Here is a 27882-nt window from a genome sequence, read left to right as displayed (position 1 = left end):
CATTTCATAGAAATTTTCCAAATAAATTGTTTTAAATTATATATGTCGTTATCCAGTCATTTCGTACCAAATCCCTTTCCTACTCAAAATTACTATTTTTTAGCATGAATTTGCCATTCTGTACCTTGAACATGTACCATTTCGTACCATAAGAAACCTTTTTGTACCATATTGTAAGAAATTTGTACCATTTCGTACCATGAAACAATGTTTACCGTTTCGCATTATATGTACAAAATGCTTTATAATTTAGTACCATCATTTGTTACAATGTCAACTATTGCAATAAATTAAGAACTGTTTAATTTGACCAACAACTGACCATTAAATACATATCTATATATATCACATATATAAATCTATTCTTATCTAAATTCTAAATATTTCTGATTGTATAAACTGGAAACCAAAACGTTGTTAATAAATTGTTTGACATGTTTTATGTCTACCAAAATTAATATGCTACTTAAAATATACAGATTCAATATAAACATCATCTTCTTTGTAATAAGTTTCATTTTAAAACTGAGGACAACTTCACTGTCAAACATTTTTAATAAATTGTCTTATAAACTCGTGGATCTGAAAGCTAATGATTTCCATTCTGACATTCTGACATTAGGGTAGCAGGTTTCATGATTAACCCAGCGGGACCGCCGTCCTTTTCTTTGGCACAGTGTTTTTGTAGCAAGGCAATTGTCAGTCGCATAATCTGTATTTTCCTCCTGATATCTACAACCTTCTGAATTGGGACTAATTTTCTGAAAGAAGAAAGTGTTTGTACCTGTCGTTTTATAATATATGCTCAATCTGGTATATATATAAATTCCTGAAAAGTAAAAGACAGCCTTTAAATTTTAAAAAGATTTTAACAAGGGCTAAGTTTTATGACCCAAATGGAATACAATACAACGTTTCAAAATGTAATGACCCTAGATGTGGTCTTTGTGAATATATGGCAACCGGCCCACAAATAACATTGAAAAACGGCCAAACCATTGTTCCAAATGCAGACATAAATTGCAAAACGGTAAACCTTATTTACTGTATTGTATGCAGCACTTGCAAGGAATGATACATCGGACAGACTGGTAATTCAGTTTGTCAAAGAGTTCGTGTTCACAAACAACAGATACGAGATCCATCCACACGAATGCAAGATGTGAGCGAACATTTCGAAACGTGCAGTAGTGGAAAATTTACCGTATATCCGTTCTATAAAATGAACGAATCGAACAAATATAAAAGACTGGCAAAGGAAGCACACTTTATAAAGGCCTTTCAGCCAAAATTAAACGGATCTACGTAAACACGTTTGATTTATCTTCCCTTACCGTTATTATAACGTAATAAACGTTACCAACGGCAGTGTCGTCAAGGACATTGTTAAAACGTCGCCTGAAGATTGCCAGAAGGCATGAAAGCGCTAGTGACAATATACTTTAGAGATACAACATAAAATGATTGTTGTACAATACTCTGTTCCTCTACTCTTGTGTTATCCGTGTGCCACGACGGTATGTGGAATAGACAGTGTTTCCCAGTAACATTTTAGTGTCACTGAATAGTTTTTGTATACAGTACTTTGAAACTTTTCTCCTATTTTCAATTTCTGGAGACATAATGAAAAGGGTTTTATAAGGTTTGAACTTTCCAATTGCTGCAGTAGTTTAGTACGACACATATACAATTATAGTCAATTTAAGTTATTTTGAGGTACCTTTTGTAAAAAACAAGTACTATATCGTCATTTTTATTTTTTTATAATCGTCGTTGGTTTGGTTATTCATAGCAATCCACGATATTATGATTTAGGAATAATCACACTAGTGTATTATCTGTATGTGTAACACTTTTTAATTGTGTAAATGAAAACTATATAAACAATTTAAACACACAAACTTATGGTTGATGTTCATTATATTTAGTTTGTGATCATCAATTTACATGATGTTTAGCAGACAATTTTAGAAAACAAAAATGATCGAATATTGTTTTTAGTTAACGAATTTGAATGCCTCTGCTAAAATAAAGAAAATGCGAAGCATTAATAGATAAGTCCGAGCAAAGACAACAGTTCTTAATCCTTTTATTCGATTTTTTATTCGAGTGTGTACTTTTTATCAGTGATGATCGAGATTTAAAACAAAAAGTTTTTTAGAACAACATAGTCTAACCCAGTTATTAATAAATGGTCAAAATGTTGTTAATAAATTATGGAGAAAATGTTATAGATTTGACAGATAAAACAAGTTATCTTAGTTACAATATAAATGAAGGTATGACAAATGATAAAGAGATTTTTGTCTAAATTGTAAATTAAGGTGGTACACAACACTTTCACTAAAAATATTTTAGCTCGTTTAATTTTCATTTCATAAAATTTTGTCAAAGTATTTACTTTGACCCTTTAACAAAAATATAAAAAAAACATTTCAAAAATTTTGAACCAACCGTTTAGTCAGAAAAATTACACTGGTTACATAGCAGTTGACAAACACCAATTTTGATCATTGAGAAGCTTAATATTTAGTTTACAACACAACGTAATTTAAACGTTTAGCCGACTTTACAGAGTTATCTCCCTGTAGTGTTAGGTACCACCGTAAGGAGCTAAGAAAAATATGCAAAGGAAAATGCAGCTTAGCTCAGTAGACTAGTAGTAAAAGATGTTAACAATAGATGGCAAAATACACGGTCGCCATACGGTCACTTTTAACTTCAAATATTCTTAGAAATATATCGGAGAAAAGACAAAACCTAGTTTTCTTATACTTACACATCCCCTTCTACAATTATAATTGTACGAATAACGAAATTTTGTAAACAGGTAAAACGTCTGATATGGCGACATATTGCTAAGTTGACTTATTAAATCATAGAATCCTATCTCTTTTGTTCCATTGATTTTAATTCCTTAAAGAACAAAAAATATTTGCTGATTTTCTTAACATTAAAAATACGCCATTATGTTAAGAGAAGAATGGATAACCCTTCGTGTAATTCTACTTGAATCTCCTGTTTCAGGTGGCGTCAGTATCCAGATGGGATGTCTTCCTTTGACTTGTCCTTTTGCTATAGTTTTTCAAATATTGTACTAAAAACTAATTTTGATATCGTATAATTAACAGTGTTTCTTTTATATATGCATGCTGAAAAGCATCAAATTTCTTTTGCACAAGGGTACATTGTCAATGTTAAACTATGAAATGTCCGTATAAGTTTTTACATACGAATATAATTAAAAATCAACAATGTAACTACGAATCGGTTCATAGTATATTGAGTTGTTGTGGAGGACGTAAAACACCTTACTTAATGAACACCTTAGTTATATTTGAAATCATGAATTGTAAGCTAGTCAAAGTTCATCCCGGTTTTTGCTTTCGCTTCATGTCGATTTAACCTTATTTTTTTAATATGTGTTATTAAAATACAATGTAGGTGGTTTTAAGTGTGAGATTTATCGTTACTGCAGAAACTATGTATATTCAACAGCTCTTCCTTGGTTTCTTGTTCATTTGTTTTCTCCTTATAGTTTATGTATTTCGGTCGGTTTTGGTTTGTGGTCCGGGTTTGTTTTTTCCTCTATATGATTTTAGAACACCGGTATTCTACTTTTGCCTCTATGTACCGATTTACATATTCCATCAACCAATTTGGAAGATTTGCGTTACTATTTCATATTAACGTCAACGTTATACAGCAATATGGAAAAGTTTACAGTAATTAAAAATGTTCCATGTTATATATATTTATCCATTAAGATATAAGATTGTCCGACGATAAAGCGTACCCCGCAGCGTGCACTATTTCCTGCAGTCTCTATAACTACAAATTGTCCAACTCTTTCGGTCACTCCCTGTGTTGTAAATGCATAGTATTATGTAACATTAAGTTAGTGAAGATATTTTGAAGTTAAATGGACAGACTATTTTAAAAATGAAACAGAATCTGTCAATCATTTTAAGTACATTGGTTCACAATTGGAATCGATTATAAATGTATCCTGATTAGTTTTATTGTTTCAACGGTCATGTTACAGATTTAAGCAGTTTTTCATTAATTTATGGGAATCCGCCTTGAACCAGAGTATACCCAGTTAAAAATCACCGATTAAATATGAAGTATTAACTCGTTAGACAAAAAAAGTAATACTGCTATTTGTCAAATATTCTTTGTATGTAAATCCATTTGATCAATAAAGAATTTGTAGATACAATTTATCTACATTAGAAAATGTAATTTGTTCAAAATATTTATTCGAATATATATTGCATTCATTTCATGAAACCGACATTTCAATATCTCTTACTAATCTCTAAACATTTAACTGAACAAAAGGGCACTGCTTCCAGCAATTTTTCTTCAACCGGATATTCCTAAAGTAGATGAAAAAATCATCTAAATACAGTAGATACCGTTAAGATAATTTTAAAGGCAAAGTGAAAGGAATTGAACACACAACTCATTCTAAAGTATCATAGTCGTAACGAAAGATCAACAAATATATCTTTAAATTCCAGAGCAAAGATATTAAAATACACAACACTTGAACTAGAAGTATCAGACACTCTCTAAAACATGTATACAGTGATCTGATCTTTCAATGCGCACATCTTTAGGTGGGTTTTTTTTATCTTATACAAAGGCTCACAGGACGTAACACTAATATTCACATTGTTCGACATTCTAGTGCCATATTTGGAACTATTGTATGCACACTTTCTTTACGCGCCATTTAAAAAATATTGCAATAAAAAAGATTTTTATCCAATACCATAATTCTAAATTAGGCTTGTGTACTAAATTAAAAAGTATTATTGTTTGCAGATTCTTACCTATTGTGTTAACATTGTTTCGAAATCGTTTTTGCGCGGTGTAGTTATATCACGGTGGGTATGGTTGTCCTGCGAGAGAACGTTCTGTGCTGGTGATTCGGTCCTGACGGGTGCTGGTGATCAATGAAAAAATGTAAACAAAGACGAAAATGATGATTTTTAACGTTTTTGACTAATAAAAAATGGAAGGAAACAGTTGAGATTTTTCAATTTTGTTTCTTATGGGTTCATAGGTAAACCATTAGAAAGTTGACCCTCTGAAATGTTTCAGTAAGCGTAACACAAAAGTGCTCATTTTGAGAAAATCTAGAACTGACAAAATAAAACAAAAATGCTCATAGAGTCCGCTTTCTATACCGCAATCCAAACGACAAAACTATTTTGTGAAAAAACATAGCAATTTATTAAAATTTAGCATTTTCTCAATTTATTCATGTCCTGATACTGTGCTGGTGGGTCCTGTCATTGTGCTGGTGGGTCCTGATACGGTGCTGGTGATTTTGGATAAGAAGTTGGTCATATTTGAAACAAATCTTACAAAATCAATAACATTGGGCAGATAATTGTTGTCAATAGGATCTATGACTCCTATTTTAGCTTTTGTGCATCCATTTGGCTGTTAAATATGTGTTTTCAAATGATCGTAACTTGTATTACATAATTACATAATAGGGCAACAATCTTTCGTCCAATATCAGATAACAATATATATTATCTAAAATAAGAATAGTTTTATTAAGATATCAAATGCCCCTTAAATTGATGATTCAACAAGGATCAAAGCCCATGCCGCATACACATGTCTGTTTGCGCTCCACATACCCCTCCCCACTTTCACCCAACCAACCCTCCTCATTTCCTCCTTCATTGTTACAGTGGTGTACCAACATAACAATTTATCACATAAAATAATAACACAAAGACAAACATTATTGAACAACGAATGCTCGCAGGTACTGAAAGCTAGTTCAAAGCCGCATTTTCAACTAATAGATAAACCATGTTCTCATATACAAAAATTCCAATCGTGTCGATAAAAACATGTCTCAAAACTTAAGTTTACATTTTAATGTTTGATGAAGCAGAACTTTAAAAGTGTGCAGTGAATCCTGTGCTCACAACAGTTGTTATCCTAATTATGTATACATCAGACTTATAAAGGAATTAAGAAGGTACCAAGAAATATTTTACAGTTCAATTTAATGATCATGAATGGAAGGAAAAGGTACGGAAGTTTACATAGGACAAAAAGAAATTGATAGTATTTTTTTGGCGAAAGACTTCAACGCTTCTTTGCATTATATAGTACAGCTCTTCTATAAAAGCATGCAAAAAAAAACTTTGATCGACTTGCTTGCTATGTTTGCTTGGATGTTTTCAAACAATAGGTAGGCGGAATTTCAATACATACTGGGATTTGATTGGACAAATACAAACTGACAGGAATTGAAGTTAATGTTTATTGTCCAAACACATTCTAGTATATCATGTATATAGTAACGGCCTACTTACCTGTCGTTTACAAACATCCAAACAATCATAGCAAGCAATTTGATCAATGGTTTGCTTTGCATATATTTATAGAAGAGCTGTAAATTCTAAAAAAAAATCTTGTTGTCGTAGATGGTTAAATCCTCAACAAAATCTCAATAACTTTGTTGGAACGAATACAGGTTTTAAATCAAATTTTCGTGGACTTTTTAGCTTCCACCCTGACGAGGCATGTTAGCTGTTCGTATGCTGTTGCACCTGACGCACGTAAACTTTCACATTTCCATCTTCTTTTCTGAAATATTTTACCCAACTCATACTTGACAGGATTGTTATCCTAGTAAAAGGTGTAACCAATGAATTGAACACAAGTTAAAAGTTTACAATACTATATAATTCATTTTATGTGTCAATTTGTTCGAAAAAAAAGTCGAAAAGAAGAGAGTTTTTTTAATGTCATGATTATCTGTCGCTTTCTAGATCTATGCTTAGCATTTATTTCAGATGACATGGACTCCTCACCCTGGTGACCCTGCTGCCTTTCAAAACTTTATCTGTATACATATATTAATAGATAAACAAAAGGCTGCAACTGGTATTTTTGTATTTAAAATGATTCGTTGTAACGAGAATATTTGTGCTGAATGGAAACTGTGAGGGTCAAAATCTTAAATTGCTTATAAATATTGCTGGATCCAGTTTCGTTATCTGATCTGAATTTTCTGAAAAGTGCAAGGTAGATAGACATTGGCCTTTTGATTTTTTTAAATCGGTAAGTTTTGCCCTAATTGCTTGAACTTTTTCTACTAAATACAATAATGAACTATAAATAATAATTCTTTGCAAGAAGTTTCCCCTTGATATATGTACAAAATTATATCTCTATTATTCATTGTCTGTGCTGTTTTGATACTATTGCAGTTTGCACATTTCGTAATTGACAGGCCACAGAAGGGGTCATAAACCATACACGAAAAGATATTGATCTAAGTACTTAATTTGCATCTCTGAAACCCCCCCCCCCCACCCACCCCGGCTTTTTTTTTTTAGGAGGGTGTCTAAAAATGGTCGATTACAGACGGCCGAGTACGCATTTTACTTTCAAGGCGTGTTTACGTTGATTGTTAAAGTCCCGAAAACGGATAGATGGAAACTAAAATGTTTGATATATCTGGCTTTAGATTCAGTTTTTTTAAAGATAAATTAAGGCTACATTTTAATATAATAATACTAAGAATTTACAATATCAAAAAATGCAGAACAAAAAATGGATGAAGTGAAATATCTTAGTAAGGAGTCATTACTACAGAGAAGGTGTGTTTGACACACAAAACTTAAAAGCTTAGTGATATTACCAATATTAAAATAAAAGTGTATTTTAGTTGGGTATTTTTTCCATTTACTCATTTTCAATTAGAATTAAGGCACATTTGATTTTTATTCATAAAAATATTTAAATATAGAAAAGTAGGACACATTGTTCACTCCCTCCCCCGTAATTCTTTATCAAAAATATTTATTGAATTTGGAATTTTGAAATGAGAAAGCTAAGAAATCTTAATTTTGTTAGTGTTCTCTATGTTATCTCGTCTTCATTCTCTGACATATTCTAGTCTGCCCTTTCATAAAATAGTGAATTTTTTTTAGTGTTCTCTCGAACTTTCGAAAAAAATACCTGACAACAGTTCAGACAAAAAAATTATGTTTAAAAAATCTTACAGATACAGCAAGTGATTCTTAATAGCTATGAAATACATTTTTCTTTTAAAATACAACTTTTAAATCTTACGGGAAACTATTCCAAGCTTAAAACTTTCACTGTAACCTCGCTCTAACTTATCCCCCACCCCCCCCCCAAAAAAAAACAAACAAACAAACCCGCCATACTAGCTATTGTCATTCTTATAGTCAGCACTAAATTGTTCACAAACAAATGTGTTTTAAGCTGCTAAAGACATATGATTCAAACGCTCAGAAAGTCCTTTGTTCTATATTTTTGCTCTACATTTTTATGCAAAACCTTTTTCATTTTCATTTTATGGATTATTGTTGAAGGTCGTACGATGATGTATGGCAGTTAACACATACTTCCTTTGGTTTCTTATGGATATTTGTCCATTGACAACAAACATACCACATCATCTACTTTATATAAGTATTGTATAAATTACAACGTATTTTGTGATCTTGCAAAATGATCGTAATCCCGAAAATCGTAAACATATTGTCTTGATCTTAAAAGGGGGCAAGAAGGGTTCCATTAACAGGCCAATAAATAAGATAACAGTTAATTTAAAAAAAATAAAAAAAATAGGGGTATTTTTTCTCTCATAATAACAGTAAACAGATTCACAACAATGTCAATTTCAAGAAAGCAGACAATGTTAGTTAATTAGTCAATAATAGTACAGCATCAATGATCTTCCATATATGCCACTTTTAACTAAAATATAAAGGCACAGAACCAGGACATAGGAGCACAGAACCAGGACCATTTTTCTAATCACCAGCACATCGTCAGGACAATTGCATTTTGCGAACTTGCACGACTTTTGCAACAAAAAATTATTGTAATATTCTTTGAATGGTACTAATGACGTTTCAGAGAAAAATTAAGGAAAAAAATGGTTGTTTTATTGCCGTTCTGATACAATGTAAACAAACACACCAGCACAGAATCAGGACCCACCAGCACCTGACAGGACCAAATCACCAGCACAGAACGTTCTCTCGCAGGACAACCATACCCACCGTGTATATGCACCTTTCTTTCCATTAGACGTGTTAATAATAACAACAACTCTATTGCTACTGTCATACAAATGAGAGGTTTAGCTATTGAAACAGCCAGGTTGAACCTATCATTGTCTATATGAGAAAGTGCCAGTTCCAAGTCAGGAATAAGACAGTTGTTATCAATCCATTTTATACGTTTGAAATTTTGAATTTATCATTTGATTAGGGACTTTTAGTTTTAAATCTTCTCGGTATTCGGTATTTTTGTTATTTTACTTTTTCTAATTCAAGGGCAAACTTTCGTAGTATATAATGTAAATATCCAACATTACTTTGGTTTATATGCTAAAAACACAAACTTAAATGTGTTGGCAATGATAGAGCCATTGAAACGCAAATTTCTAGATATCTTAAGTAAAGTACAAACACAAGACCAAACAAAAACAAAATAAACAAAAAAAAAAACCTTTTGAAAAGCAATCAAACAAGGGTTGTTTCATTGGCAATTATACTACATCTTCTTATTTTTATATTCTATTTACAATTTCAATGAGTTTGAATTCTTAAAATCATCTAAATGCTAATACTTACTTTCATTTTGAAAATTATTTCAAATGTATAATTCCAAGTCGCAAAATTATTGTGAACATCATCTGGTTGACCTGGTATAAGTTTCTCCCTGATAGCTCTGCCATAGAAAACTGAAAGAGAATAAAATGTTGTTAACAAAAAGATGTTTTTGTATAACAATTAATAAGATTATAAAATAGTCATATACATGCATAAAATTGAAAATGGAAATGGGGAATGTGTCAAAGAGACAACAACCCAACCATAGAAGAGACAACAGCCGAAGGCCACCAATTAGTCGTCAATGTAGCGAGAATCTTCCGCACTTGGAGGTGTCCTTCAGCTGGCCCCATAACAAATATATATATACTAGTTCAGTGATAATGGACGTCATACTAAACTCCAAATTATACACAAGAAACTAAAATTAAAAATCATTCAAGACCAACAAAGGCCAGAGGCTCCTGGCTTGGGACAGGCGCAAAAATGCGGTGGGGTTAAACACACCGATAAATGCACTGGGATGGGAAAATACCATGATTTTAAGAACGCTAAAAGTACAAGCGTAGACGTATGGAAAATACGATTCTTAGAAGGTTTTTAAAAATATTTGATTTGTAAGTTGATTTATCATAATTCAGGCTAATTGTTTTATCATGTTAATAATTTGATAATTTGTCTTGTCAATCCGTTTATGACAGACGTATGGTGTTATTAAATTGCTTACGACCTTGGCGTTGGACTCTGGTGAATATTTATACCATTGGCCATCATTCCAGATTTCCGTATTTCCATAGCAACGATTAGTCAGCTTATCGACATTGGCTGCTTACATGTGAAATAAATTCACATTTGTGTTAAACCAATAACTAGGTGTATTTTACTACGAAACCAAACATATGCATATTGACATAACATTGCATAATGTTGTATGCAGCCATATGTTTCTAGTATTATGCTGTTTCACATCTTAAAACGCTGAAACTATTCGAGGTTGTAATCGTATTATTAATTTCACCAGTAAACAGTTCAATTTATAAATGTAATGTTATAACGTTATCGAGGATTTTTACTGAACAATCATTTCTGTGATTTATAAGTTGGAATATCCTTTTTGATTAACTTGATCTTTCTTTAACAAAAAGTTCACATGATCTAAAATCTGTTCTTTCTTTTTTTGGTGTAAATGAATGATATGCATTGAGTGATGTCATGAAACCAACCAGGTTGTAGTGGTATGTTTCAATAATGTTCCATAACTAGCAATTCCAATATGACGTGCTTTTTTCGCTTTGTAACAAACACCGTGATAAAATTTCGATATACGTATCTATACTTAGCGTGACTCAGAGATATACATAATAATGGATGTTACAATATACCTTCCAGGATAAAATTTACATGTATCGGAACCAATTTGCAAGCGATGTGCCGATTATATTGTTTAAAAAATGGAAATTAAAAAACTACCGAACTTTTATTCTTATTCGGATGCATAACAAAAATGATTTATGCACAACAACTCGAACAAATCTACAAAATCAAAATTAAAGAAAAGTCCGCAAAAGTCCATGTTTTAATTTATGCAAGCTTCCCCTCATTGCTGTATCACTTAAAAAAAAAAGAGATCTAAAATTTAAAAGAGTTTTATTTTTCTTTAATGAGTCCAAAATTGGCGGTCATTTTGGCGTGACGTCATATATCGAATGACGTTATTGTTAGACATCTGACGTGACAGATGCCAATTTGGCGTATTTTTGGGACACGAAATGCAACCTTGAAAAACAACTATTTAATTATTTTGGAACGTTTAAGTCATTTCAAAACATGACGTTATACAAATGAAAACGTTAAAGCTGAAAGTTTTCCAGTTACGAGAACCATCCTAATTCGTATAACATTATAATAAAATGAATGTTTGAGATAGGTGTTATTTTATTTTCTTTTCTATTGCATTATTTTGATATTTACTAATTTCAACACGTCAACATGGTGGTTCATTAGTAACGAAATTTCAACTTTGAATTTAACGGAAGCTAATTCACGAGAAAACATGTAAATTAGAAATTAAAAATGTTGGGTTTGAGAATTGAAAGAATTAATCACATTTTGTCTAGCAGTTATTCACGAAATGATTTATGCAATATAGAGATTTATAAAAATATTTTAGATTTATCTAACAGCCGTAGCATATTTACTTGAACATATTTGGATGTTGGTATATAGGCAAATCGCAACCGGGATTTGTGATAATTTTAAAATTTCCAAGATGGATTTTAATGTAAACAAATACAAAATGAGTTGGCTTTTAATAAATATATATTTGGGTAAGTTGATGAAAGCATACGAGGTCATATTGAATCTTATACTGTTATAGACTTATAATGTTTAACCACCATATTTTATCAATGTGTAAACATGTTAATTTTGAGCTATGGAAATCAAGTAGTTTGTGCATTTTTCCGAGAAGGTTTTAAAAATTTCAAACAAATGTATTTCACTGTGGGATAGCCTTCATTAGCTGTCACTATTCTATAGATATACATCTGTTTGTCATAATGATAATTCAGAATCGTCAGTGAAGGTGGCGCACGAATTCGTTTTTAATAATTCTTTTGAAGTATCATTTGTATGCAAGAGTTGCATTCCTTTGTACTATGTAAAATTCCAAAAAAGTCAATGTTGATTGTCTACCTTGAACTGGTAATAATTCAATCTTTACGTCTAGTTATTTTATTGAGCTTTAAATTGCTCCAAAATTTATAAATGTACTAGATTTTAGTATTCTTTATTGGTTTATAAAATAAAAATTATGAATATATATATAATTTCATTTATTTGTTTTGTAATGATGAAAATTAATGTATACCAACATAAAGAATTTTTTTTTCTCAAAAAAGACTATAAATGGACAGAACGGTCGTGTGAGTGATGTATATCCAGTCAAGGTAGTTAAACACTTGCAACATCGAAATATATTATCTCCCTCTAATGAACGATTGATTGTGAAAATTGACCAGAGTTATCTTACAATAATCACAGAGAGGGTTTAGGAATTTTTAATTATAGCTTATTTACATTAAAACAATTTTCCACTACAAATGAATGTTACTTTATTCAAATATAAGGACTTCGTTAGCTAAATCTACTAATTTTATTAGATATTATGATTTTTAAGACAATAGATAATCATGCTATAATAAATAATAAACAGGCAGTTAAAAAAAACGGCCCCACAACACCGCATACATTGTATACCTACCCTCGCTTCAGTTTTATAATGACCGTATTTGCCCTATCAGAATCGAAATAATTCATGCAAGCCATATATTTGTTGGAATTTTATATATGGCATGGGCCGTGATATTTGTTATAATTTTATCCGTCGCTAACGCTCAGGATATAATTCGAATACCACGGCCCAGGCCATGTGTAAATTTCCAACAAATCTATGGCGTCCATGAATCAATTCATAAATAATGGTAACAAGTCTCGTTAAAGAAAATTGAGCGATAAATATCTAAAGGACATTCAAAAACATGAGTCGATTGTTTATTAAAAAATACTACGAAACACATTTTAAGGAACATAATATTCCTCCAAAAAAGACATGTAACGTGCAAAAAGTACACTTTGGCTCTTTGTCAATTTATAATTTACACATGAATAAGCATCACATTATTTGAAATCTAAACATAATAACCATGATCACGTTTTCATGTCTCAATAACGCAAGTTTTTGATAACAAAAATATTTCAAAAACACATTGATTGTTCTTATGAGGGAAAGTATAGTTTGTTTGTGACGAAGTGATATAGGGCAAATAATTCATCTTTTTTAAATTCATTTGTGAACAACTCTTTCATTCATAAAAAAATAGTCTAAACTAACATTAACCGAAAATGCAAATCAGTTCGAAACAAAAAATAATAATCATTGCCCTTAATGAACATGTTATTACACTTACCATAATCAGCTGAGCAAAATGCATCTTGAGGGTGCTGTTGACCACATGAACAACTGTTTGCACTAGTTGTCATCCATGTTAAAACAATTATCAGTTGTAGTACCTTTATCATCCTACTGATGTTTTCCAATTAAATTAACGTAAAGCTAATGAACACTCACATAATACAATACTGGAAATAAATCAAGGGGTGAATAATCTGACAACATTAAAATAGAAATGCCATGTTTCCGAACAACACATTAGCTAATAAACGTATTTTAAACAAAACAGACGTAAATCGTTATCTATTTGACGGTTCAATGTAGTTAAGAAGATACCATAAAAAATTTATATATATAACTTTAAAGGCGTAAATATTACGTGTCTCTTACCTATATTATTTGTTTTACCAAAGAATGTTTATTCAACTTCATTATCTGAACAACTTAACCTATAGTTTCTTTTGTTACAGGTTGGCAATCGACAATATAAGATCTTGAAAATAGTTCGCACAAATGAGAGTATAAGATTTGAACAGTGAACTGCTACGATTATATTTTATTATTTTGATATGATAATATTTAAATGAATAAATGTACTATGATTGTTAATGTGTGCAACAGAGATCACGAGTCGTGGAAACTATAAGTTACATAGTGTGCTAGTGATCAAATACGGTATATATGGGGTCAGTAAATTCCATATGTGGTGAGAGCGAAGTTCGAATCTCCATATGGATTTACTGACCCGATATATACCGTATTACGTCACTAGCATACTATGTAACGAATTTATCTTGCCTACTATCTTAACGTGTAAAATCTAGACTAGTGACCTATCAAAATGAGGAAGTCTTCAATACAGTTAGCATTAACATGATTGAGAAACTACTTCCTTTGATCCTACAAAAACAGATACCAACAATGAAAACTTGTTAGATTTAAATGTGTCATCATCTGTTGAAACCTTTAAGATTTTTTCTCAGTACTGTTTTGTTTTTCGAAAGGGACGTAACACTACTACTAACCATGTATGAAATAAGCCTCGCCTCCTTATTACCTTATATGGAATATAAAGGGACGTAACTCCCCTACTAACCGTGTATGAAATAAGCCCCGCCTCCCAACTAATTATTATGTTGTACTGTTATACTACTGTCCCAGGTTAGGGGAGGGTTGTGATCCCGCTTACATGTTTAACCCCGCCACATTATTCTTGTATGTGCCTGTCCCAAGTCAGGAACCTGTAATTCAGTGGTTGTCGTTTGTTTATGTGTTACATATTTGTTTTTCATTCATTGTTTTTATATAAATAAGGCCGTTAGTTTTCTCGTTTGAATTGTTTTACATTGTCTTATCGGGGCCTTTTATAGCTGACTATGCGGTATTGGTTTTGCTCATGGTTGAAGGCCGTAGGGTGACCTATAGTTGTTAATGTCTGTGTCATTTTGGTCTCTTGTGGACAGTTGTCTCATTGGCAATCATACCACATCTTCTTTTTTATAACCTAATATTAGATATACACGGTTTCCACGAGGACGCTTTTAACCAATCGTATTCCTAGAAATGTATAGGAGGTAAGATAATAGCAAATATATTTACATGCATATGGCAATGTATGTCCTCCGACAATAAACAATTGGGAATAAGAGACATAATTCTGATTATATTTAGGAACGGAATTCAGTCAGTAGTGGTAAAACAAAAGACGTTGCACATAGGACATGTCTGGTGGCCTAGCATAGACAGTGACATTGAATACCAGACAGCACCAACACTAACAGAGTAAAACCCAAGGGAGTGGTCCGAAACTACATGGCACCAATCCATATAGACTACGCCGGACCGTTTATAAACAGAATGTTGTTTTTAATTGTGGATGGGGGGTTTTCGAAATGAAATCGATAACAGCAACTATTATAACATTAACGGTACCAATTTACCATTTGTAGGAAAGGACTTATGACATAGACTTCATTTGTTAAAACCAAACTTTCGAAACACCGTTAGAAAGAGCTCGGAAAAATTTGCGAAAATTAGAATAATAAGAAGGACAGACAATTTGAAGTAGGCGACAGAGTTATTGCTTATGGCTATAGAAGAAAATATACCTTAGTAGCAGGAATTTTTCGCGAGCATAAAGGACCACTCATGTATAAAGTTTCAACCGACAAGGGACACATGGAGAAGGCATACGATCAATTAAAGTTTACTCAAATGCCAAAATCGTATGAACAATCAGTCGAAAATGATAACATTCAGTTGACAATACGGAGGTAAGCACACAACAACATGTGTACGCAAAATCACCGGAGCAAAACAAAAGCAATCAAATGACAATGCCGCGACGAAATCCAATAAGAGAACAAAATCAACAGAAAGGATTAGTCGTCGAAATGTGACCAAGGTCTGATCTTGCATAAAATTGAAACTGCAGCTTGTCTTTCTATATATATATATGTATATCCTTTATATTTGTTTTCAGTTTACAAGGTCATTTACAATTCTTATCACGCACACACGTATGGGATGAGCAGGGATAAACTATAGTGTTTTGACATTTTATGTGTGTTTATATTATTTATATTATCTTCTATCAATTAACGGATTATTAATACTACGCAGTTTTTAACCTACCGCTTTATATCATTCATATTTTTCTATGTATATGTATCGATCATGTCTATGAAATAATTGAGTTAAATAAAATGTAGTTCTAGAAGCAGTCATGTTATTTTAGTAGTTGTTTTATATATACATGATATAATAACCCAAATGTAGTTATAGATACACATGATACACAACATTACTGATTTTCTATAAAAAATGAATATTCTATGGCAACTACTGTGACTCGGGTTTTTAGTCTTTGACCAGTACATAAAGATCTAACAAATATATAACAGTAAACTACTAATAATAGTTCATAATTAATTCTCATTAATAAGTTGAAGTTTTGACTGTTAATCAATTTGATTCCCTTATAATGGTCATTGCGTTCAGAATTCAAATTCTTTAATTATTGAAAAGATGTTTTCTCACGTAATACATTTTTGTAATAGATATATAGGTTACTTGTAGCCATGTGTTTACATAAGAAAACAAATCGTGTTCCAATAATTTCCCTAATTATTTATCATTTATCATCTTCCTTACTTGGTGATTATTTTTCTTTAATCAACGTGTGGTTCGTTTGATCTCAGTTATTCTTTGGTCAAAGTTCAATTATGACGTCAAGTGTTTTTTGCTTTCAACTGAAGTTCCTATTGCGACGTCATGAAAAAAGGCGACCTTGTTTGATGACGTCGCATAAAAAGAACACATATTTTGTGCAGATTAATAGAAAAAAGGAATGAGTTTAACATCATAATGTTTAATGATTATTAAAGAAACAGATTCCTTCACCAAATCTCGTGTTATACAATATTTATCTACTCTTGACAGTTCAATTTTATATATTTAACTGTCTCGGGTGGATAAATATCGTATCTCACTCGATGTAGTGGTAAAATCTATATATCTAAACAGAATAATTGTTTATTACACGAATGAAAGACCGGATACATAAAACAATATACCGATTGAGATAGACTAAAACAAGATCAATTCATTCAAGTGACTATCTATATATAGAGGCCTTGGTGGCTGGGTGGTCAAATAAATTCGTTTACGTGATTACTAGACTGTTGTTGTGAGTGTTGACACTCTCGTGGTAGATGCCTATGTACACGTTCCTTATTGATTAGGCGTATCAGTTTTTGTACCGATGATCGGTGGTTCACTGTTGGTACTTGTTTCTATGATGTTGTCATAATACCTGAAAATTACATTAAACAGCAACATAATACATTTTGCTGCATTACTATAGTTTAGAGCTTTAAATTTTGATTAATTGATTTGTAGATATGCAAACTAAGTCAATAGTATGTTATCATTCTATTACAATTCAAAACAGATAAATCACATGTCATAACCATGTAAAATACGGAGATGAAACATAATATTTATTAAGGCAACAATGTATCAAATATTAAATGAAGTGCATAGAAGAAAGTATATATACACAAGTGTCAAACACGCAATATTTATAGTGGAAATTTTGTTGTTCCACAGTATTAGTTGCTTTTATAAATCAACCTAGTTCACAGAAATTCGTATTTGTATCCTTATTTTTTAAACATAATTACAAGTCAGTAGTAAGGTAAGAGATTTAGCTAGCTATAAAACCACTATGATAAGGAGATGCCTCCCCTTATAATAATAATTCTTTATTTAAAGAGGGTTACACAGTTAGCTATAAAGCTAATCTTCCCTGAGGCCCTCATGAAATACAATGAAATATAACAAACAATTACAAAATATCAAACAGACACACATACATGAATAATGAAATAAAAATTGTTATGAAATATACAATTTTCAAAACAGGTGAAAGTTACAAATTCATATATGACATGTATAGAATTGGCATCAACAATATCATAAGTTTGAGTAAGTGTGTGAAAATTATTATGCAAATAAAAAACGCACAGCTTCTTAATGTTCCATCAAGTAATTTTTTTTAAATCTTTTTTGAATGAGCTTGTACTTGATGTTGATTTTTTCAGGGATATTGGTAAGTTATTCCATAAAATAGATCCTGAATATATAAAAGATTTCTTAAAAAGCTCTGTTTTGGCTTTTGGAACTTGTAAATTTTTGCAAGAGGCATTTCTCAAACGATATTGGTTTATTTCTGGCATTTCTTTAAAATTTTCAGTGAGATATACAGTAAGAGCCTGTCCATGAGAAAAACATGCAAAATAGTCCGGAATCAATATTTGCCAATCTTTATGAAATCTTGTTTGTAGGTTAAACTTACCATAACTACTGTAAATAAATATAATGTTTTGATCTGATTTATATATCTTGGCCGTAGGGCGCGCCACCTGTAATTTGGAAATTTTCGGATGAAAACCAATAGAAAATACACAAAATATGCATATTTTGAAACAATATTTAATGTATTTATAAACATATCATCAACAAAAGTGGCATCAATTGTAAAACATAATACAAAGACCTTTTCATAGCCATATCTGCCATGAAAAAAAAAATTGAAGTTACCCAAGGGCAGATAACTCTGTAAATTTTGGAATTTTCCAAATTTCCTATTTTCTAAAAAATGCCAAAGTTCATAGGGTTGTACATACAAAGATAACACTTTTATTTCTTTCTTTTTGCTTTTTTTACAATAATTCAAGTCTTACTTGCTACCATAGAACAGATTTGGCTTTGCATTTGAATATCAAAAAAAATATTTCCAATCTACTATCCCCCCTTTTTTTTAAACCTGAAAAATTGATAAAATTCCAGATTCAATAAAGCAAACAGTGACTGATTAAAAATGAACACTGGAAGTAGGGTTTTACTCAGATTATACAAGAGACTACTTTAAATTAAATAATTCTTTTAAAATGTCTCGATGGGCATGTCTATCTGATATCACTCGCCCCTCTTCTACAGAAAGTATGATTTTTTTTAACATGAAAAACATAAGTGACCCTAACATTTTATTATAAGTTTTTGTATTTCCCTTAATGTAGCATTGGCCCATTGACAGGTTAAATATTATACTCTCCAGTGCCTTTATTTAAAACTGTTTTCAGTTTACAATGCGTATTCAAACTAATAAATAATATAGTGTTTGACATACATAAAATAACAACCTGCATGTAATCAAATGAAGATTAGTGAAAACAAAGAGATAAATCTGGTCCTCTGTAATTCTTATTATCTCCCATGGTAATATTTACAACAGTTAAAATCAATAGAACAATGTAAGACCACTAACACTTATTACCTACTTACATGCCTTAGTTTGAGGATTGCAATTTTTTCTTATCCAAACACAACATTTGTTTGTACTTACCATGCTTACTAAAGTTTACTGTTCTGAACACTTAAAAAATGATTCTATAAATTTTATCATTACTTTTAATATGCTGTTTTTGTCCCTAGTTACTTTCCTTTTATTTCACATAAAACTTTTAACATACTCATACTAATTTGTGTTATTAAATTATCATTTGTTTGATATTTCATCAGTAGAGGAAAAGAAAAATGGGGCAAAAGTCAAATAATTAGCAAAAAATCAAGTATTTCCAGCTTTTAGTTTGACAATATCAATTGGAGAATTAACATACCAGGAGAGGTGTCCCATTATCAATTATGCTAAATACATCTTCTATTTTCAAGTGAATTACAATTAAAATGGATAATTGTGAACAACAATATCTGTGTTATAATACAGCAATATAGTTTGTCTTAATTTATAAAAAATCATTTTCAGATGCCAAAGCAACATTGACCACGTCAGCATGATATTCAAACGCATCTATTTCAGCTAGGGCTTGTTGAAGATCTTCATCATTCTTGGTTTCTTTCTGAGTACCAGTATGAATTTCAATAGACTGTGCATTCTTTCTCACAAAGTTTGAAAACAAACTTCTTATTCGTGATGGGGAAAGCCATTTTTCCTGCTTAAATACTTTGTTCCCATCATCATCCCTTTTAGTTTTTAATTCTTCAGCTATATCCTCAAAACTTGGTCGTTTACCTGTTGTGTTAAAATATTGATGTATTAAAGATATGTTGTCTTTGACTTTTTTTGAGAAACGTTTGACAGATTTGGAAGTTTTCAATGCCCAGTCTTTATTGTTAGAAACCAAAACAGTTTAAGGTGCTGTAGCTTGTACAAGCACTTTGTGTTCTCTTTCCACAGCAACACACTGTGAAGCCCAAGCTTTTTTAATAGAGTCAAACTGATTTTCTTTCTTATTATTGTACACATGATTACCAAGACAAATGGTTTTCCAGATAACATAATTTTGTATACACTTTTGAGCAAGACATATCAGGACATGGATACAACTGGTTATTCGGTGCAGAAATTGACTGATCAGTTTCATGGTCACCATTCCTTGGTACTTCTTCCATAGTTTGCTCGTCATATCTTACAGAGAGGATTGTCAAGGAACCTTTGTTGTTATGCAAGATTGGGAATGGCTCTTCAACCTACAAGAAGTGATATCCATATTACAAACATTACAAATACAAATATTATTACACATATGAAGCTAGCATTCTACTTACTTATTTTAAAATGCCAATAAAATATTGACCAACAAGAAACCAAATGTAAATTAAGGTGCATATGACCTTGATTTTGTGTCAATAACAGAATAGTTTGTGCAAAATCTCATAAAGTTACCATCCAGGTTATTGCAAAAATTGGACCTAGAAACTAAGTCAAATGTGAAATGTATAAACATTAAAAGATGTGGTATGATTGCCAAATAGACAATAATCAATTAAAGATGAAATGAACCACTAACATACTTCATAACAGGAACTAAATGCAATGTCAATGATTTGCCTCTGGAAACCCCCAAAAATGATTCGGACAAAAAAAAATCTAAACAAGAGGTGCACAATGACATTTTATTCTACAAGTATATACATACCAATATCAGTTATCAAAGCCTGCTTGCTGTCTTAAGATACAGGATACTTTCTGATGCAAGAGTAACATATTCCTAAAAGAAAGAGAAATATTTTACAAAGATGCATATATATGTATATATGTATATTATACATATTACACATAGTACCCAAAGATAAGTAGGTAGTGCAGACAAAGAATTCTAATAAAAACTGTAGTTAACTGTTTTTAGATCAGATCTAGAATTTTAATTCTAAAGCAGATGACTTCCATTGAGTATATGTAGTAACTTAAATATAAATTGTAGGCTTGAAAGATAAAATACAAACTTTGTCTCAAGTAATTTTTCAGTTAAAACAATTCATACCATAACAAAGGAAAAATGTTACTTAATCATGCAAGTAGAAAAAAGAAATCATGTACAGTAACTTAAAAATCATGCATTGTATAATTATTTTATATAGGGACCTTAATATAAGCTTGCACATGTATAAACTTTGTAGATCATGTACATATGCAAACATTTTGATAATTAATGTGTATTTACATGTATGTAAATGTTTCTAGTATATCATATTTGGAAATTCAATATATCTTAAAGTGCCCTGTGGAAGTCAAATCATGCTAAACGTGCGTAACATTTTGTAAACTTCTTTGTGATTGTTGACTAAATTATGATCGGAAAATTTTGATTTATTTGGCAGTTTTTTTTATCAATATTATTTGATGGCTGAATTCATTAATTCACATTTGTTGTGAGTCAGTTTTCAAATGATTCTGATCTAACCAGTGCTCGGGCTATCTTACACCTGCAGTGTGGTGATAGTTTCTGTTGATCTGTGTTGATACATATAGCCTAAGCAATGACTATAAGATGAATATCAGCACTGTTCCTTTACATTTTTATTTCTTTGCCATGCATATATACTGATTTTTTCTGCCAGACCAATTCAAGCTTAACTGTTAACAAGTACATGTACATTTGTACCAATCTGTGTTGACATATGCATAGTCAATGTAGCCATCCCCCCAAAAAAAAATTGTCTCAGAATATCTCCCAAATATTTTTTTATGCATGACATTTAATGTTTTGTAATAATTTTATTAAATTGAGTATTTCACATGAAGTGCATTTACATGTATAACCACCCCCCCTTTTCCCATACAAAGTTTTATCTAAAAAAAAGAAATTTTATCACACTTTTAAATCATACTAGGAATTTGTACCTGAACCAACTGGCAGAGATATTCTCTTTGTCATCCATAGCTCTTTGCATACTGATGCTGGTATGCCTCTGCTTGGTTTTGCAACACTCTGGTTTGGATGTGTAGGTGACTGGCACTTTCTTGTTTGACGCCTCCAATATATTCCAAAATCATCCCTGTGTTTCGGGCATATGTAAATGTCACACGACGAACAGTCTATTGAATATATCCCACTTCTGTACAGTATTAAAAGCCCTTCTGGTAGTTCATAGTCCATGGAGTTACACCCAAGACTACGTAAATGGGTACTTGTGGGTTTGTTACATTTGGTTATAAGGGATACACAGGACATTTGAAGCATAATGCAATGGTTGTCCACATTCAGATTTATAAGCAAATGTACATTTCATTTCATTCTTTTTTCTCATACTGCATAGTTATGCATTAATTACATAATTACAGATTGTCTATGAAATAATACAGCAGAAGATGTGGTTCCATTTTGTCTCCAATGTAAACATTAAAGAGTACAATCAGGGGAGGTAAATCAATGTTTTACTGGGGCACCATGCAGGTTTTGTCTTAATTTTTCTGTAGAGACAGAAATTTAAGATTAAGTTTGAAATTATTAAATCAAATATATCTACCAAATAAATATTTGAAATTAGAACTGTAATGTCCTGATGAATACTATAGTATATGAATATTGGATTAAGATAGGAAAAATATTTTGATAATTAAATTTATCTAAAACCCTTGAATTTCTCAATTATGATGTTAAAAAAATAATATTGTGTTTATAATTTTTCTCTTTAATTAATTTCTATATACCAGTAACTTTTAGATAAACTTCAGGAGTTTGTTTACAAGTAAATAGTATATTCTGTCTGAATTCTTCTTTTTTTTTCGTTAAAATTTTAGATTTTTTGACATGCTCAAAATGTCATTAATACTTATTTGCAAAGCAAAAGCTTACAGATTCTGAAGCTATCAACCTTATGAAACAAAAAAAGCAAAACAGAAACAAAATTCAGGTGTTATCTTGCAAATTATTAAATTTTGAAAACAGTAAGCAGCATCAACCTCTCTGTACCAATCATTTTTCAAAAGTTGGCATGATGCCAATTCATGTCATTTGTCAGTAAAACCCGTTTTGTGCAGGTGAAAACATGTTTAACTTCCATTCTGTCAAAGAAAATTACTACTTTTGATGGTGTACACAGAGTGCCTACATGGTAGCCTTCCATATACATGTCACATAACATTTAAAAACTAGCTTCCGGACGATTTTTGGCATATTGCATGGTTTTCTCATAGACAAGCTCTTAAAATAAATAGTAATTCAGCCAGAATTGATAGTCTGATATTTTAAGAACTTATTTTTTTTTTTTTTGTTAATTTATGTAATGGCCTTATTCGATATCTTAATTTCGATATAACTTAACGACTTAAATTGTCATACCTTGCTATACCTATGTCGAATCATATAAAATAGTATGTAAATCATTTTCAAATCCTGTATTTTTAACACTTTTAGAAAAATAAATATAACACTGTTAAATCGAAGATAGAATTGTTCATTATTAAATGATAGCCATATAAATGTATCATTCAAATCCACAAAAAACTGACAAGAATGAAGAACAGAAAGTTACTCTTACCGTCCGAGCTTTTACTTAATCGAATGAATGCATACCCTAATGAATAGTTAAATGAAGAAGTATCTGTACTGAATATACTGAACATGTTGAATGTATGAAAAACTAAGTACATATTAGATGTTAAAAATTAAATTGTGAATTGGTCAGTGGTGTGTAAAATGTACAATTTACAGTTCTTGTTGACTCTAATAAGACTGTATTATAAAAATATATCTATATTATTAAATTGAGTTTACTCGGGATGTTACTAAGTCTTTATTCTTGCGTAGCATTTTTGTTTCTTCATTTTTCTATTTACCTTTGATCAACTTTTGATGACAAAAAAAAAGATAGGCATATTTAAGATATTATATTCTGTATGTTATGTTTTTGAAATCCGGTGTTATCTGTATCATGAGACTGCAGCACTTTTAATCCATAATTATATGGTTTTGAACATAGAACTACACAGAATCAATAATATACGAATATATGTACATGGATAAACAAGACAGTAATGCAGTGTATCAAACGTCAAAATTGTTATTACTGTCTTATTTTATACAAAACGTCATTGAAAGTAATGTTAACTGTCAAATGCATGTTCACAGATTTGACTCTTAATCTGTTTTTAGGTGTAATACCACCATTGATTTCCCCTATTAGTCTTTGTTAAATTGGCACTTATAAAAAAATTGTACAGTATTTACCTTTATTTCAACCAAAGAAATACTTTGCATGAATAAAGTTTAATCCTTTCCAGTGCTACAGTGAAAATTTCACACTACATTTCATTGAATATAAGAAAGTAACCGGCATCGGAAGTAAACAACCCAATTTTTACACTGTTATTTACTGGTTACCTGCTTTGGTAACTATGTAACCTTAACTTTCCAAAATATTTTATAAGACCATCAAATAAAAAAAGAGTGATGCTTTCAGACACCCAACATACATGTTTATGACTCAGAAAAATTTAAAAGCATTGAAATGCAGGGTTAATTTTCTACAACTGTCAAATTCAAGGGAATATTTTTTTAGACCTACTTTCGTATGCAACCGGATGTGACGTATCATGATTTGGTGGTATTACACCTTTAAATTTTAATTGACTACATCCGTAAATGTGCATTAAAATTGTATTTTCAAATAAAAACAATGGATGGTTGTAAGAAGAGGTTCGATTGTGATAATATATTTGAAACAGCATACATTGTAGGTGTTTGACACGGTGTAAATTTATCTAAGATTTTTTTTTTTTAAATTAACCTATCATTGTCAAGGTGTAACACCACTTATTCGGGCCCGGCCAGAAAGCACATATCAGAAAGTAGTACATATTTAACGCAAAATAGTTCCTACACATGAGTGTAACTTTCAAAAGAATGTAGGATATGTAGGTATTTTTGGCACCAAATGAAAGCTGAAGGACTGGTAATTATTGTAGAACACTTTTGGACTTTAAATTTTAAATATTAAAAAAACTGCACTAAATTTTAAAAAGAGGGTACATTTTGTCTGTTTGTCAGATCTGAAGTACCTGTTTTGGTACATCCGAAGTTCCGGGAACCAGTTTTTTCTTATATGCCATTAAAGGTATGTTGATTTTTTCAGTAGAAGACACCATAAAGTGTTGCTTTGACATGCAATGATTGCCACTTTATTTGAACTTAAAATGAAAGAGATGTGCCTGGTTGAAATGGAGGAATTTAACATAGAAAGTAATGGGACCATGAATTAGTGGTGTACTTCCTATTACAGAGAATCATCAGAAATCCAATTTTTAGAAGTTGTACCTATTCCAATGAAAATAAGTCAAATTTGATTTTAGTAATCATGTTCAGTCATCTTTTTTTGGTTAACAATTTTGTTTAAAGGAAATTTCAGCTCTTAAATTGGCATCCTAAGATAGTTTAGCCTTTTATGGTCATACAACATGCTTGTAGTTAAGACTTGACTCCAAGTTCATTTTTTGCAATTTTTTTTTGATTGAAATCAATAAAACATGTATATTATGACTTGTGTATGGTACAAAAAGGCTCTTGGTCAAATAATCCTATGATTTTTTTTAGGTTTTATTGTTTTTCTTATGGTAGCCGTTTACAATCTAGGCAAATGGTATATACTCATATAAGAATTCCAAAATCTTACTTTACATGCAATTTTGAACCAGTTTAGCAAGTTATCTATCTGAGGGATATATAAATTGCTCTTAATAATCTATGTTTAACCACAGAAGTATGGTTTATATAAAAAAAAATGCCCTTTTCAAATTTGAAGAAAAAAGGGGGGACAATATTCTCAATTATGTCTGAACTTTGGACTAATATATCTTTATTTGATAAAGAACCTCTGATAAAAATATGACTATTGGTAAGCACATAGCCGTCCTAAAAGATATTATTAAATAAAACAATAATATTGAGAATAAAAAAGTATATTGGTCAAAATATAATATCCATATGCAGTTTTCTTTGAATAACCTATATATTACTACCAGTCTAATTTGAGCTTAAAATTGGTAAAATAGTATTTGGTCTAAAGCTTTATATGTTTTTATTGCATCAAATAGGTCATAGAATGAAATAAAGTAATGCTCAAGTCAATATAGGAAGTTTGGTTCTGTTATAGGTGTAACACCACTAATTCGTTCCCGGCCAGAAAGCACTTACCAGAAAGTAGTACATATTTAACGCAAAATAGTTCCTACACATGAGTGTAACTTTCAAAAGAATGTAGGATATGTAGGTATTTTTGGCACCAAATGAAAGCTGAAGGACTGGTAATTATTGTAGAACACTTTTGGACTTTAAATTTTAAATATTAAAAAAACTGCACTAAATTTTAAAAAGAGGGTACATTTTGTCTGTTTGTCAGATCTGAAGTACCTGTTTTGGTACATCCGAAGTTCCGGGAACCAGTTCTTTCTTATATGCCATTAAAGGTATGTTGATTTTTTCAGTAGAAGACACCATAAAGTGTTGCTTTGACATGCAATGATTGCCACTTTATTTGAAATTAAAATGAAAGAGGTGTGCCTGGTTGAAATGGAGGAATTTAATATAGAAAGTAATGGAACCATGAATTAGTGGTGTACTTCCTCAAATATCAAATGTCTTAATACGGGGATAAATTTGGATTATAATAGAACCCCAAGCAGTCAATTTTTGATACCGAATCAAATCTTAATATTGGAGCTTGTTTACCTAGATGTGACATTATATAAGAACGGGGCCTCAAATCAAGAATCTAAAGACACAAGTGTATTTAGCATATTAAAGAAACCCCAAAATCGTACAATATACCGCATTAATATTGAAATTGGTAAAGAAATAAGTAATTCATACTTAGTAATCGAAACGATCCAAAGCTACCTTGTAATCTTGAATTGTGTGGTACAATTTCATAATGATCCATACACTTATACGTAAGTAATAGTCTTCAAACCGAATGATTCTGGACAAGGACGACTACAACAACGACGATGACGACGGCGACGTCACACTATTATATGGCCGCGAAATTTGTACGGTTTGTATAACAACAAATTCCACAAAATAAGAAACCATACAACTATCCTAGGGATTATACATTTTACAGGGTACATGTTTATTTCCACTGCATTTGTGCGCATATCCAAAGTCTGAAACATTCATTCTGTGTTTGTCTGGTGCGTTTTTTTTTTCTTTTTTTCCCTTCTTTTTATTTAACACATATTTCATAAGTTATCACCTGTAACATCAACCCAGGGGATCAACTAAGGGGACCCACAACTTAAACAGTCTCGTTTGTCATAGAAAAAGCAAATGAAGGCAATAAACTTCCATTAAAAGTAATTGACATTTATTTTCATAATTACAATATATCTATGTACAAATGTATATCTAATTATCCTCTATATTTTTTCGTACAAATGCTACCTGTATTCATTAGGCAGTTTGAATCTTATAGCACTTCTCTCTGTTC

At 31.1% G+C, this 27882-nt stretch overlaps 2 long non-coding RNA genes across 3 annotated transcripts; both read right to left on the bottom strand.

Annotated features, from left to right (window-relative positions):
• Positions 1–440: 440 nt before the first annotated feature.
• LOC143074549 (uncharacterized) lies at positions 441–13824 on the bottom strand. 2 transcript variants are annotated; one of them, XR_012977931.1, is made up of 3 exons: positions 13607–13824; positions 9660–9769; positions 441–761 (listed from the first exon to the last, which is right to left on the bottom strand). It is a non-coding gene; the product is annotated as an uncharacterized LOC143074549 (long non-coding RNA). The 2 variants fall into 2 exon arrangements; XR_012977932.1 differs by lacking the exon at positions 441–761 and adding an exon at positions 3756–3862.
• A 6702-nt stretch (positions 13825–20526) lies between these two features.
• Positions 20527–22460, bottom strand: LOC143074548 (uncharacterized). Its single transcript, XR_012977930.1, has 3 exons — positions 22298–22460; positions 21093–21164; positions 20527–20643 (listed from the first exon to the last, which is right to left on the bottom strand). It is a non-coding gene; the product is annotated as an uncharacterized LOC143074548 (long non-coding RNA).
• Between the last annotated feature and the right edge of the window lie 5422 nt (positions 22461–27882).

Source organism: Mytilus galloprovincialis, chromosome 5 (assembly GCF_965363235.1).
Source record: "Mytilus galloprovincialis chromosome 5, xbMytGall1.hap1.1, whole genome shotgun sequence".
In the NCBI taxonomy this organism is placed as follows: domain Eukaryota; kingdom Metazoa; phylum Mollusca; class Bivalvia; order Mytilida; family Mytilidae; genus Mytilus; species Mytilus galloprovincialis.
Note: the sequence above shows the minus strand (reverse complement) of the source record. Positions and strands in the feature narration are given on the sequence as shown.